This window comes from Abramis brama, assembly GCF_963993115.1.
Source record: "Abramis brama genome assembly, chromosome: 5".
In the NCBI taxonomy this organism is placed as follows: domain Eukaryota; kingdom Metazoa; phylum Chordata; class Actinopteri; order Cypriniformes; family Leuciscidae; genus Abramis; species Abramis brama.
This window is the reverse complement of record NC_139967.1, coordinates 34716426-34732142: the sequence shown is the minus strand read 5'-3', so window position 1 is coordinate 34732142 and position 15717 is coordinate 34716426. Positions and strand designations below refer to the sequence as shown.

At 43.3% G+C, this 15717-nt stretch overlaps 1 protein-coding gene across 1 annotated transcript in view; it reads left to right on the top strand.

Moving 5' to 3' along the window:
• ppil3 (peptidylprolyl isomerase (cyclophilin)-like 3) overlaps nt 1–15717 on the top strand; it is a 359195-nt gene that overhangs the window by 197496 nt on the left and 145982 nt on the right. The window lies entirely within an intron of this gene.

Genomic DNA, 15717 nt, shown 5'->3' with positions numbered 1-15717 from the left:
GAGATTTTTGTGGGGGAGCACGGGAGGAAACGCTCTGTTTCTGAGTGGCGCGGTGCTCAGCGCTCTTTTTAGAGGAGTGAGGCTGCTCCCGCTCAGCAGCCTCATAGAAAGAACGGCGGGGGAGAAGTTTCTGAAGTGCAGCTGCCTGTTTTGAAGCTTCTTGTGACTTCGCTACAGCACTATTAACTGCGTCTCCAAATAACCCTTGCGTGGATACTGGTGCATCTAAAAGAACATGTTTTTCTTTGTCCTTTATGTCACTTAAGTTGAGCCACAGATGCCTCTCAGTGGCCACCAGGGCTGCCATAGAGCGGCCGATGGATTTAGCCGTCTCCTTGGTGGCCCTGAGAGACAAATCCGTGGCTCTACGCAGTTCAGACACCGTATCAGCACTAATACCCCCGCCCTCCTCAAAATCACCCAATAACTAAGCCTGGTAAGCCTGCATTATGGACATTGTATGTAAACACGCTGCAGCTTGACCGGCGGCGGCATAAGCTTTATGAACCAGGGAAGAAGTAACTTTTACTGGCTTGGATGGAAGTGCAGGAGCCTTCAGAGAAGATGCCGTTGCTGGAGAGAGATAGCTCGCGAGCGTCTCTTCCACCTTCGGCATCTCCCCATAACCATGCTCTTTATTATTGTGAATGGATGAATAGTGTGATGTTTGTGCAGTATACACTCGATATGACACTGGTTTCGCCCACGATCTCGACACCTCGGTGTGGAGATCGGGGAAAAACGGCAGGCTCCTGCGCTGGGGCTGCGCACGAGATGGCAGGAAGCGTTCGTCGAGCTTACTTTTCGAACGAACGTCCTGCCTATCTTCTGGCCACTCAATAGACAGTCTGTCAACAGCTCTAGTAATGACATCGAGCAGTTCCTCAAACGCATGAGACTGAGGTGGCGAATCCTCAGACTCAGCTACAATACTCACAACATCCAACTCCTCAGAGCTGGATAGTTGCAGTACTGGTACCTCTATCGGGGGGGAAGAAACCGCAGCGCGTGCTTCCACACCCTGATAAGAGGCACTGGATCTATCAGACGGATGCTGAGATAAGGCAGAGCCCGTCTCAACATCCACTGATAAATCCATCTGTGAACCCCAGGTCTGAGATCGACGCCGTGCCTCGGCAGCGGCGGGACCCGAGCCCTGGGGAGCGTGGTCGGGATTGAACCGAGCCAAGCGGGATCGGAGCGTACGCAATGGAAGCGCACAGCAATGCACACAGTCACCACCCTCGAGTGCTGACTGGGCATGCTCCTCTCCCAAACAAACAACACAAAGAGTGTGTGTGTCACCTCCCGTTAAATAACGCGGGCAGGGATGGACACACACTCTAAACTGCTGCTCGCTCGCCATACTGAATATATATGTATATGATATAGACAGACAACACCAAATATACAGACAGATTTCACACAGAGCGCAACTGAAGACTCAGAAAGCTTTCGTTTTCTGTTTCGGGCCGGCTTTTATAGCTTCCTGGTACGTGACGTCACCCGCCTCTGACGTTCCGCCACACCATTGGACTGATTTTACATGTGCTTCAAGACGTCATCACGCAAAGCGTTCCCATAGCGTCAAACTCGACGCAACGCGAGTTCCCTTGAAAGGGAACCTTGTGAATTACGGCCGTTTCAGATCGCGAGCGGCGCGTGAGCAGCATTCACACCGCGAGCTGGAGCAGCGCGTGAGCGTCAAGCAGGAGCGTCGCATGAGCAGCAGTGAAGCGGAGGGTTTCGACGCCGAGTCTATTTTTGTAGCGCTGCTCACGCTCAGTTAAAGTGAAAGCACACTTTTGATGGACAAAATAAATATGATTTCACTCAAAAAAATGCACATAATTTGCATGTATAGTGTGTTTTAACAAAGAGTAGGCTATGTCAGAAAAGAAAATGAAGACAAAAATATTTATAGAGAATGTATCCATTTAAACTTGTTTTTATTAACCAGTTTGGGTAAAAGTGGTGTTTTATTATATATATATATATATATATATATATATATATATATTTGTGTGTGCTGTAAAGTGGTTAGAAAAAATGAAATCAGAATCGGCTTAAATCTGTATCGGCAGGTCAAACTCAATGAAAAATCGGAATCTGCCTTGAAAATTGTAATTGGTGCATCTCATCTTTCTGATTGGCTGGTATCAAACACCATCACATAATCTGATGTTCACCTAGATTTTTTATTTATTTATTTCTACATGTGCTGTGCCGTAGTATTGTCGATGGGTTCAATACGGGGGCCTTGACCAGAACCTAGTGGTATTTGGGGGGCCTTGGCATGGAAAAGTTTGGGAACCCCTGGCCTAGGCTATATAAACCAATAAAATCGGTTGTGTATAATTGTATATATAACTAATTCAGCTATAAACAATCAATATTTGACTAAACCTTGTCTATTAATACCTGTTTGCGTGAACTTTAACTTTGAAATGTTTTAACTGGTGCCCCGCCTCTTACTTCTCAAACATCTCACTTTATGCCGTTCTATGGTATCGTGCTGGGAAAACAGAAAATAACAATTGTGCTTTGCGAATTACCCATCGCTTGTTGGTAAATGGCGTGTACCACAGTTTGCTTTGCCGATTGCTAGACGTGATTGGCAAACGGTTTGCCAGAATATACCCTGACCCTGCGACTCCAGGGCATCCGCATTATGAATTACACTCACCTAAATGATTATTAGGAACACCATACTAATACTGTGTTTGACCCCCTTTCGCCTTCAGAACTGCCTTAATTCTATGTGGCATTGATTCAACAAGGTGCTGAAAGCATTAATAATAATTCGTTACATTTATATAGCGCTTTTCTAGGTACTCAAAGCGCTTTACATGGAAGGGGGAATCTCCTTAACCACCACCAATGTGCAGCATCCACCTGGATGATGCGACGGCAGCCATATTGCGCCAGAACGCCCACCACACACCAGCTTACTGGTGGAGAGGAGACAGTGATGAAGCCAATCAGTATATGGGGATGATTAGGAGGCCATGATGGACAGAGGCCAAGGGGCAAATTTGGCCAGGATGCCGGGGTTACACCCCTACTCTTTTCGAAGGACATCCTAGGATTTTTAATGACCACAGAGAGTCGGGACCTCGGTTTAACGTCTCATCCGAAGGACGGTGCTCATTGACAATATAGTGTCCCCATCACTACACTGGGGTGTTAGGACCCACACAGACCACAGGGTGAGCACCCCCTACTGGCCTCACTAACACCTCTTCCAGCAGCAGCTTGGTTTTCTCAGGAGGTCTCCCATCCAGGTACTAACCAGGCTCAACCCTGCTTAGCTTCAGTGGGCAACCAGTCTTGGGCTACAGGGTGATATGAACATTCTTTAGAAATGTTGGCCCATATTGATAGGATAGCATCTTGCAGTTGATGGAGATTTGTGGGATGCACATCCAGGGCACGAAGCTCCCGTTCCACCACATCCCAAAGATGCTCTATTGGGTTGAGATCTGGTGATTGTGGGGGCCATTTTAGTACAGTGAACTCATTGTCATGTTCAAGAAACCAATTTGTGGAAAAAGAAGAAACCGAGCTTTGTGACATGGTGCATTATCCTGCTGGAAGTAGCCATCAGAGGATGGGTACATGGTGGTCATAAAGGGATGGACATGGTCAGAAACAATGCTCAGGTAGGCCGTGGCATTTAAACGATGCCCAATTGGCACTAAGGGGCCTAAAGTGTGCCAAGAAAACATCCCCCACACCATTACACCACCACCACCAGCCTGCACAGTGGTAACAAGGCATGATGGATCCATGTTCTCATTCTGTTTACGCCAAATTCTGACTCTACTATCTGAATGTCTCAACAGAAATCGAGACTCATCAGGCCAGGCAACATTTTTCCAGTCTTCAACTGTCCAATTTTGGTGAGCTCGTGCAAATTATAGCCTCTTTTTCCTATTTGTAGTGGAGATGAGTGGTACCCGGTGGGGTCTTCTGCTGTTGTAGCCCATCCGCCTCAAGGTTGTGCGTGTTGTGGCTTCACAAATGCTTTGCTGCATACCTCGGTTGTAACGAGTGGTTATTTCAGTCAAAGTTGCTCTTCTATCAGCTTGAATCAGTCGGCCCATTCTCCTCTGACCTCTAGCATCAACAAGGCATTTTCGCCCACAGGACTGCCGCATACTGGATGTTTTTCCCTTTTACACCATTCTTTGTAAACCCTAGAAATGGTTGTGCGTGAAAATCCCAGTAACTGAGCAGATTGTGAAATATTCAGACCGGCCCGTCTGGCACCAACAACCATGCCACGCTCAAAATTGCTTAAATCACCTTTCTTTCCCATTCTGACATTCAGTTTGGAGTTCAGGAGATTGTCTTGACCAGGACCACACCCCTAAATGCATTGAAGCAACTGCCATGTGATTGGTTGATTAGATAATTGCATTAATGAGAAATTGAACAGGTGTTCCTAATAATCCTTTAGGTGAGTGTATATCGACCATTGGTTGATTCTAGCTCAATTGGAGCATCAGGCGGTTCGGCATCGAGATGTCGTTCTCGCTCACATCAAGAAGTTGGGGTTGAGGTTGAATGCCAAGAAAAGTGTGGAGGACCACTTTTCTGGGTGTGGTATGGGATTCGATGACGATGCAGGCACGCCTGTCTCCTGATTGTATTTCTTCGATTCTCTCAGCCCTGAAACAAGTGAAGCTAGGCCAACCGCTCAATGTAAAGCAGTTCAGGGCTCCAGACTAACTTTTTTTACTAGGAATGCTGTATAGCCCCTGACTGAAATATTTATTAGCGCAAGCAAAAAATTTAGGGGCACACCTTAAATCAGCTTGCAATGCAATTATTCAAATTTCCCCCAAAATAACAGTAATACTGACAAATTATTTAATAATAAATAGACTTAACATACAGATATTACAATGTGCAGTTTTATTTTAAGTTCACAGGGCTCCAGACTAACATTTGAGGACAGCAGCACCGGAGCCACTGAGTTCTACAAAAAAAAAAGTCTGGTAGCACTGGGGCTGACAATAAAGCACTAAGCTTAATTTAGGGTGTAGATGAAATTAACTTTAATTATTATCATTCATAATTGTCTTAATATTAATTAAAGAGCAAAATGAGCGAAAATTATTAAATTATTAGGGTGTGAAAATAGCCAATAAGCATCCTACTTTTTACAATGGTAATTTATTATTTTATTATTTTTAAATAAGTGTTTAAATAAGAGTTTTCCTACATCTTAATTTTTTTAGTTTTAGGACAATCTTTGAAGGATGAACAAAAAATGTGTTGGTCATCACATTAAAAATAACATTTATATATGATAGTTTTGAAGTGCTGGAAAAAGATGTGTAGTACTTGTAAGCGTTTGACTATTTCTGTCACATTATGGTTACAGTTACTACATTAAATCCATGGTGAATGTTGCTGATTTGTGGACTGAAAGCCTTCTATAAGTGTTTCTCCTGGTTTCCACGTCAGCACTGTTTGATCTGATATCTATAGTTTATAACAGAGAACTCTGCGCCAAATCGGAATGTTTCTCACTGGATCTCGCAGCAATGATATTATTAATTCTGAGGTGAATTCAATGGATTCTTCACTGGATCTCCAGAGTCTGGATCTCCTAGTAACAGTGTCGCGTGATCAAGATCGGCCCACGACTTGCGAGTTCGGGGCGCTGCTTTGTCTATTATTGGTCCGAACTAATAAACGGTCCGTGAAGCATAAATGAATAGCGCATTTTCGTTCCGCTTTCATTTTGTTTGGATTCGCTGCTCGGCAACCTCGTGGTCGCGCCAGCGCAGCCTAAATAAATATTTGGGGGAAAAATGGTCGCAAAATGCGACCAATTGGTCGCAGTCTGGAGCCCTGCAGTTTCAGAGACTGTTAGGTCTGATGGCAGCAGCGTCCAATGTTATACTTTGCGGCCTGTTGTACATGAGACCGTTGCAGTGGTGGCTCAGGACCAAGGGGTTCTCCCCGAGGGGAAACCCACTCCACACGATCAAGGTCACGCGGCGCTGCCTACGTGCTTTAGTCATGTGGAAAGAGCCTTGGTTCCTTGGTACGTGCTGGAGCTCCTTGACGTCGCGTCACGCTAATGACAGATGCTTCCCTCACGGGTTGGGGGGCGATCATGAGTGGTCGCCCAGCCCAAGGTCTGTGGCAGGACCATCATCTCTCGTTGCATATAAACTGTCTAGAAATGTTGGCAGTGTTCCAGGCCCTGAAACACTTCCTCCCAGACCCGAGGGGCCATCATGTGCTTGTTCGGTCAGACAACACATCGGTGGTCTCATACATCAACCATCAAGGGGCTCTGCGATCGTGCCCCTTATACAAGCTGGCTCACCAGACCCTCCTGTGGGCCCAGGGGAAGCTACTTTCATAGAGGGTGATTTATATCCAGGGTATCTAAATCAGGGGGCAGACATGCTGTCGAGGCAGGGGCCGAGGCCCGGGATGGAGACTCCACCCCGAGGTGGTGGAGCTCCTGTGGAAGACTTTCGGTCGTGCCAAGGTAGACCTGTTTTCTTCCAAGGAGACATCACAATGTCCACTGTGGTTCTCTCTCAGCCATCCAGCCCCTCTGGGGTTGGACGCTATGGTGCAGGCGTGGCCGAGGTCACGTCTGTACGCATTTCTCCCCGATTGCTCTGCTCCCAAGAGTTCTGGAAAGGGTTTGCCGGGACGGGGTCAGTCTACTGTTGGTAGCCCTGTTCTGACCGGCTCGAGTATGGTTTGCGGACCTAGTGTCTCTCCTCGACGACTCACTCTCCTCTGGAGATTCCGATCAGGAGGGACCTACTCTCTCAGGCGATCATCCTTCACCTCCGCCCAGAACAGTGGAAACTGTGGGCTTGGCCTCTGAGGGGGCGCAGCTCATAAATTCAGGTCTCTCACCCGAGGTTGTTGAGACCATCCTCCACTCCAGAGCTCTGTCCATGGGGAAGTTATATGCCTTGAAGTGGAGGTTATTCATTTCATGGTGTTGAGAACACCAGTTGGACCCAGTTAACTGCCCGGTGGGTGCAGTGCTGGAGTTTCTGCAGGAGCGCTTCTCTGCAGGGTTATTCCTAGGGCTGAAACTAACGATTATTTTAATAATTTTCGATTAATCGATGAATCGGATTAAAAAAAAAAAAAGCATTCATTTCCAACCCTTTATTCAAAAACAGAACTGACAGTGCAAATTCACAGTGCAAAAAATATTCAGAAAGTGCACAAACAGGTTGCTGCTTGAACATCCCTGAGCTGTTAAAGTAATAATAATAATTAAAAAAAATGAACACAAAACACATACACATGTATGTTTTACATCTGCCAAATTTATAGGCTTTTTTAAAATAAAGTGCACAAAAATATGTATATTTTTGTTTAAAGGGACCTGAGCTGTCAGAACAATAAATAATTTATAAAAAAATAAAGAAAAATACAAATCAGAAAACTTAACAGGATTTGTTTGAACGTAAGAACTTGTACTCTACACTACACTCACAGACGCACACACTCACAAACTCTCACACTCACAGACACACACATTCACAAACTCTCACACTCACAGACGCACACACTCACAAACTCTCACATTCAGACACACACACATAGTGTTTTCATGTTTTATGGGGACTTTCCATAGACATAATGATTTTTATACTGTACAAACTGTATATTCTATTCTCTTACACTAACCCTATCCCTAAACCTACCCATCACAGAAAACTTTCTGCAATTTCCTATTTTCAAAAAAATATCACTTAGTATGATTTATAAGCCGTTTTCCTCTAGCCTGGTAATACCAAACTCTGCTACTTCGCTTTGCTTCGTAGAAAGAGTCTGGCATGGCATAATTGAAAAGCGTTTTCTTTCTCACGGGGGGGCGCTTGTCTGAAGTTTAAAATCATTGGTTACCCGTAAGCCAATCACATAACGTTTGGTTATGGCGTGTGTTATGCGCATGCTCAGCCGCATCTAACTTCCACTGTAAACACATGTATGATGCAAAAACAAAACCATCGAGCGAAATACCGGAGTGAACATGGCTGTGAACGACTTTTGCAGATTATGTGAAGTAAATCTACGCATCCACGGTACAATCAGTGTCTACGTCGTCACGGCTCTCAGCCCGCCCTCTGTTCGTTGATTGGCCAGCTGTTTTCAGGCCGGAGGAAAACGGAAAGCTATTACGCTGTCTCAGACTGAGTACAGAAGCGAAATGAAATTGAGCGGAAATACGAAGTCTGACGTAGTCAGGCTAGTTTTCCTCATGGGGACCAAAAAATGTCCCCACACGAACAAGGATTTCGGATATTGCCATCCTTATGGGGACATTTTGTCCCCATAATGTAGGGTTTACCAGGCCACACACACACACACACACACACACACACACTCTCACTCCCTTTGTTCAGACACTTTGTATTGCAATGCAAAATATACCGTCACATCGCCTAGTCAGGCCAGTTAGATATTTTTCTGCATTCTCTTCAAAGAACTTCAAAGAAGACACTTCAAGGTTTTTGCAGGTATAACCATCTTCCTCACAGATGCCATTATCCTCTCCACAGCTCTCGTGGTACCATGACTTGCACTGACAACATCCCGATGTCTGTGAATAAAATTCAGAGTCATTGTTATTTGACGCTTTAGAAACATAAAACCTGGTTGTGGTACAGTGTCAGTGATTAGTTATGAAATCTTACTGCATAAATTCAATCTTATTTAATCCTCCATATGAAAGTTTATGTGCTCGAATTATTTATATTTATTAAACAATAGTTCAAAACTAGACGTTTGTAGTACTGATTATTGAAGTCCTTTAATCGAACTTCCATGCCTGTTATATAGTAATTATATATTACTACCAATTTACTAATGCTCGGACACACTTGGTCTCTCTCACATAGTGTCACTCGGTCACTCTCGTGCACTGTCTCTCGGTCTCTCTCACGCTCTGTCGAGCATGCTCTCGGACACACTCGGTCTCTCTCGCGCAGTGTCGCTCGCTCTCGCAGTTCGCTTCGCTTTTGTCCAGTCCGGCGCCTCATACTGCTCCGCGCTCAACTCAACTTTTTTTTTTATACTCAAACATCTCTGCGACTTATTGAGTGGCGTAATAGTCGCGCAACACAACGAATTGATAAAGAAATTCGTTGCCAACTCTTTTAATAATCACATTTTTAAGATTTGTTGTTGCAGCCCTAGTTATCCCCCTCCACACTGAAGGTGTACGTGGCGGCACTAGCGGTCCCTGCTTACCCCTAGGCCTCTCCCTAGCTCTGTTCGAGCCCACTGAAGAAGTTTCTGAGAAATTCATTACTCTAAAAACTATCTTTCTTCTTGCTATCTCGTCTCCAAAAGAATTGGAGACATTCAAGCACTCTCGGTTTCTCCCTCGTGCCTGGAATTCTCGCCTGGCATGGTAAAGGCCTTCCTCCATCCTAGGCCAGGCTATGTTCCAAAGGTCCCTACTAATATTGTTAGACCAATGGTACTGCAGGCTTTCTGTCCTCCTCCTTTTCTGACGTCAGACCAAGAGAAACTTAATCTGCTCTGCCCGGTGAGGGTCCTAGATGCTTATGTCCACAGAGCTGCCCTGTGGAGGAAATCTGAACAGCTGTTTGTTTGTTTTTGGTCACCCAGGAAGGGGTGTCCTGCATCTAAGCAGAGGATGAGCAAGTGGGTGGTTGAGGCTATCTCACTTGCTTACGAGTCGGCTGGTTAGCCTTCACCTTTGGCTGTACGAGCTCACTCGACTAGGAGTATGGCTGCTTCTAAAGCTTTATTGTCAGGAGTTTCCCTACATTATGTTTGTGATGCGGCAGGCTGGACCTCACCGCACACATTCGATAGGTTCTATGATCTTGACTTCAGCTCCACTCCAGGGGCGCAGGTGCTTTTGTCCGAATCTGTGCTTTGAATTCACACGGACAGACATTTGCTCTTATGGCAACTAGGTATTAGCAATGCAGCTCGAGTTCCCTTGAAAGGGAACGTCTCAGTAACGTATGTAACCCTAGTTCCCTGAAGAGGAAACGAGACGCTGCGTCGCCCTGCCATACTCCCGGCATGCCCGTGATCGACTTGCTTCAGCCTATCAGAAGCTAGTGCTGTTGTGATTCAGGGGTGCTTTATAGTTTCCTGGTCGATGACGTCACCCACCTATGACGTTCCGTTTCGCCATTGGACTGATTCCATACGTGCTTCATGACGCAATCACGAAGGGGCGTTCCCGCAGTGTTTCGACGCAGCGTCTCATTCCCTCTTCAGGGAACTAGGGTAACATATGTAACTGAGACGATTTTAAAGTGCTTTAAGTGGACCACCAAAAAAGCTATGTGATTATCATTTAAGCGGGAAGAAAGAGAGAGTGAGTAAAAGAGAAAAAGTTATCTTGTAAAGCATTACTGTCCTCTTGTCATTTAATGCTTTTGTCCAAATTCAATTAATTTAGGTCATTCAGCACTTTAAATGTTATTAATGTCTCATCAATAATGCATACTGACTTTGAAATTAAAAAACAACAGAGTGGAAAATCAATATGGGAGAGAAGGTATGAAATATATTTTTTCTAAGTGAAAAATTAGATGAGAGCTCATTAATATGTCAGTTGTTTCCCTCAGACAGGAATGAGAAGAAACAAAGAGCAAATTTTGAGTTTTTCAAAAACTTCCTGCTTTTCCAGAGAAAAACTGTTCATCTCACATATATGCCTCCTCCTCTAGACTGTCAGATGAAATCACATAAATATCACTAACTCAGTCTATCATATTTGCCAAGATACTGAAGTGTGCATTTAAAAGTTTTCAATATGAACTGATTTTCTATACAACTTTTCTCATCAAATCATTATCAGAGCTATGTTATCCACATTAAATTTATAGTTCTCTAACCCTACTGTATGTTTTATTGTTTTAATGTTACTGTATGTAGAATCCAAGGCCCCCTCTTCCTTGATGCCCGGTGCTTAAGGGCTGGCTTCACCTGCTGTACAGCTCTGGATGGAGTCCACCTCCTTCAAGAGTTGAGAACAGTAACTATTTGGGCTATGCATGGATTGCGTGATTCCATCAGTGTCATTTCCAGCCTTACTTTGGAGCATTTGTCCACTTCAGCAAGACTGGACACCGGAAGCTCCAATATGCCTTTTCCATACAGCCCTGTGTTGCTCATGCATCTGGGGAGGCCTAGCCATTTTTAAACAAATAAGCTGATCAACCTTTCCAGTTTTTCAACTTTCGAGTCTGGTACATTGTAGATGGTCAGAGGCCACATTAGCCATGGTAGGAGACAAAATTGGAAACCCTAGAGCTTTAACCTGCCAGGGCGCAAGGATTTGTCGATTCTCTCAAGGCCACTAAGGGTCTCCTGCCTAAGCTGGTCCACTTGTTCTGTGTCCTTGAGAGTCACATCATACCAGCACCCTAGGCTTTTGACTGGTTTCTCCATCACCATTGGTATGGGTTCTTCCCCAATGAAGAAACAATGATGTTTGTCGTCCCTTGATTATTGATATGCTCCTAGATTTACTTGGCTTTATCTTCATCCGGGCCCTCCCAATGTTTTCCTGCAAATTTTCCAACAGCCGCCTGGTACAGGCCATGGTTGTGGTAAGTGTGGTCATATCATCCATGCATGCCATGATGGGAGGGAGCTGCAACCCGGGCTCGATCTTATCTCCTCCTACTACCCACCGAGAGGCTCAGATGATAACTTAGGCTTAGTTGTATATCGTGAAAATAGGCTTTTACAAGGGCTGTGAAAGCCTCTGGAACCCTGAAGAAGTTAAATGCAGTCCAAAGGAGATTGTGGGGAACTGAGTCGAATGCATTGGAAAGGTCCAGGAACACAACATGGAGAATCTCTTCCATCTTTTTTGGCTGTCTGAGTTTCCTGCCAAATCATGCTTGTGTGCTCCAAACACAAGCTTGCAAGTCTGGGATTCCTGCCTTGCACAGATGTATTCACGTACTGTTTTTTTCTGAGATAAGCTGCCAGTCTGTACGTCATGATACTGAAGAAGATTTTGCCTTCTGCATTCAGAAGGTTGGTGTGGCGGAACTAGTTGATGTCAGTAGAATCCTTTTCCTTTGAGATTAGTAGACCTCCTTCCCTAGGTATGTAAAGGTACATTTTGCTTGCTGGGACCAGCTTGGGATGCTGGGAATCCAGCAAACCAGCAACCAGCATACCATGCTGGAATCCAGCAAACCAGCACCCCATGCTGGGGACCAGCAACCCAGCAACCAGCATCCCAAGCTGGTCCAAGCTTGCAAAACATACCTCATGCTGGTGTCCAGCAATGCTGGATTTTTCTTTATGGTTGCTGGACCTTCCACTGAAAATGACTGACTTATCTCTGGTGACGTATGCAGGACTTCTCCAATCATTATGTCTACTTAAACCCCACCCCTGCAAGCCAATGTTTATCTACCTAAATTTTTGAGTGCAATGCCGACATCTCAAAATCCAGTCAACAACCATTGCATAAAACTAAGTCCCTGGCCCTGCCCTATATTTTTTCTTTTTCAATAATCTGTTACACTTGGATGTATGTCATAATGCAGAAGAAAATATACTTCACTACTTCAGTTTCATCGAGACATTAAAGCAGCTCAGGTTAGTCACACATTGTGGTCATAGTGAGGGTAGACACTAAATCAGCAGTATATGAGTTTGTGTAAGGTGGACTGTGATGTAGGCTAAGGTATTATTCACATAAAAACAAATGACAAGATAAGTGTTTTCCTACTTCACATTAAAAGCTGTGATATCTCCCAGAACTGCCAATAGTTCACCTATCAATTGGATTAAACCTGAATAGTCTTGGCTGCTCTATGCATTGGTTTGCCTTGTCAGCTTAAAAAAAGCATTCCAGGAAAAATAAATCAATGAAAATATCTTTTATAAGTCATCATGGGCTTGTCTCCTCTAGGTTGTGGCAAAATTTCAATCAGCCCTAATTTGCCATTAATCTCCAGTGTCTGTTTTCTGCCAGCTCCCGTTGATGCTGTGTGTGATAGTTCTGAGATTCATGCTCAATAACAAATGAGGTAAAGCTCAATGCATTAGGACTGACAGGATAATTCTTTACAGCATAAATACTTGCTGTTCTAGTAAACTGATTCTAAAACATTCATACACAACAACAGCATATGGACTGGACTCTAGGGCGATGGACTGTTGTGACTAAAGGAGTGGTGACATTAGACTTTTTGTTCCATAGACTTTTATTCATACACACACAAGTGCAGGAGACCAGGCAGAAACACAAGCTCATGTGAAGAAGTTTTGCATTTAGTTTTGTTTGAAAGTTTGGTGAGCTCTGACCTACAGTATGAATTCGCATGACGAGAAGATGTGTGACCAACAGAGAATCTAAAGGTCACAAATTGACTTCCTAGCTGAATTATAAGGTTAGTTCATTCAAAACTGAAAATATTGTTATTGCAACCTGAGGGATTTATGTTCCTCCATAGAAAATCCATTTCACCAAAACGCTGACGCTTCAAAGGGTCCATAAAGACGAAGTTTGTAAAAAAATCCATATGAATCTACTTGTTTAATGTAAGTCTTCTCAAGAAACATGATTGTTTTGTACGTTTTAGCTTCCATTTATTTGATGAGGTTTATGTATGTGCATTTATCAGTGCTTATATGTGAATAACATTTACTAAAATATACATTACTAAAATAAATCTGTTCATATAAAGTGATAATGTTTTAGAAGACTTAAATTAAACAAGTTGATTCATATGGATCTTTGTTTCTGTTTTAAAGATGAATGAAAGTGTTATGGGTTTGACGATATTACAGTGGGTAATTAAAAACATAATGTTTATTTTAGGTGAACTAAACCTGTACATTTATTTTAATTGTTATGCATGTTTAATTTTTTTTTTTTTAAAAGCCATCATAGATTGTCCAAATAAATTTTGCATGCTCATAGTCTAGTGTGAACTTAGCTTTGGCCAGTAAGAAATCACCTTTCAACAGTGGCGTAAAGTATTTGAGTAAATGTAATTAGTACTGTACTTAAGTATCTTTACTGTATCTTTTTGGCTACTTTGTAGCTTTACTGTATCAAAAATAATAGCAAACTTTACTCTCTTGTTGACAACATTTTTGAAAAAGTACTCCAATACATTTGTGATGAGTAAAGCAATTACTCGTTAAATTTTGCATGGCACCTAACTTTTCTGCAGCAGTTTATTTCTGAGCTATTTAATGAGCTATATCTTGTGCGTTTTGCCACCCAAGGCTACTTTACATGAATGTGAGTGCATTAGCAGCAAAATTTCTGAATCACAGGTGTTTGAGATGAGGACATGGCTGCAGCCAGCGATGAGACTGAAACCAGCACATCAGTGCAAGTAGGTTTTGACTATTTAATTTTACTTAACATTATTTTATTTATCCGTGATATTGAAGAGAACTTGTTGAAGGATATTGGTTTCTATGCCCATTTGAGCACTTGAGCTTAAAGGGTTAGTTCACCCAAAAATGAAAATTCTGTCAGTAATTACTTACCCTCATGTTGTTCCAACCCCGTAAGACTTTCATTCATCTTCAGGAACACAAATTAAGATATTTTTGATGAAATCTGAGAGCTGACTCAACTCCTTCATAGGCTGCTATAATTGCATCTGCCGGCCCATAAGTTAGTAAAGACATTGTTAAAATAGTCCAAGTGACTACAGTGGCTCAACCTTAAGTTTATCAAGCGACGAGAATACTTTTTGTGTGCAAAAACAAACAAAAATAACGACTTTATTCAACTATTCATTTTCTTCCATGTGGGCCTCTGATGTGAGTTCACGAAAGCACCACGTGAAAACTGAGAAGATGGTTCTCGTTGGTTTCACATGATTTCTAGAATTTCACCAAATTCAGTGCAACCAATTGTGAAAGAAGTCATTTCAGTGTCAGAGACATGTGACAGCAGAAGTTAAAGACAGGAGAGAGTTGAGGGTGCTGCCACAGCTTGTGCTTCAGCTCTCATTAGCTCTGTTACTCAGAGGGAGTACACAGCTTTGAGAGTCTGGAAGGAGCATATACTAGACTGCCTTATTTCATACACCAGCTCTCAAACCTGTCTCTGCATTCTCTCTCTCTCTGCTAATTTCTGGATGAATCATGAGGATAGTTAAAAGATGAAACACTTCTTCCTCCACTCCGTGAGAGATGGTTCTCAGTGCCTGTGTTTTCTCAAAGGCTGGATTAAACAAATCAAAACAGAGCCACGAGCCTCTGTGGATCTCTTCCCGTTTATTTTCATAAGAGCTTTCACCATAAGACAGGCCATTGCTCTTAAACTGTTCTCTGAATCTGTCGCCTCTTCAAAGGACCAATATGATGAATCACAGTGCATATTACAAACATGCTTTCTAGAAAAGAATGAATCCCAGTAAAATATTGCTCTAGTCAGGCATGTTTCATGGCTCTAATTACGATGAACACAGTGGACTGAGCACCACAACATATCTGCTGTGTCAGACTTTGTCAGGCTGAACATTTGTGCCTGTGTCAAGAGATTGTGAAACACTGCCATCTCCTGTAGATTTGAGCCCTCTTAAGACATCCTTTAGATATAGATTTTCACTTCTCAGCCAAGAATTAATATGGTTTAGCAAGTATACAGTACTGTCATATGTAGGCTATGGCCAGACTTTCTATAGCCTGACAAGCCAGACTCACATCAAGATGTTGGGTCTGGGAACA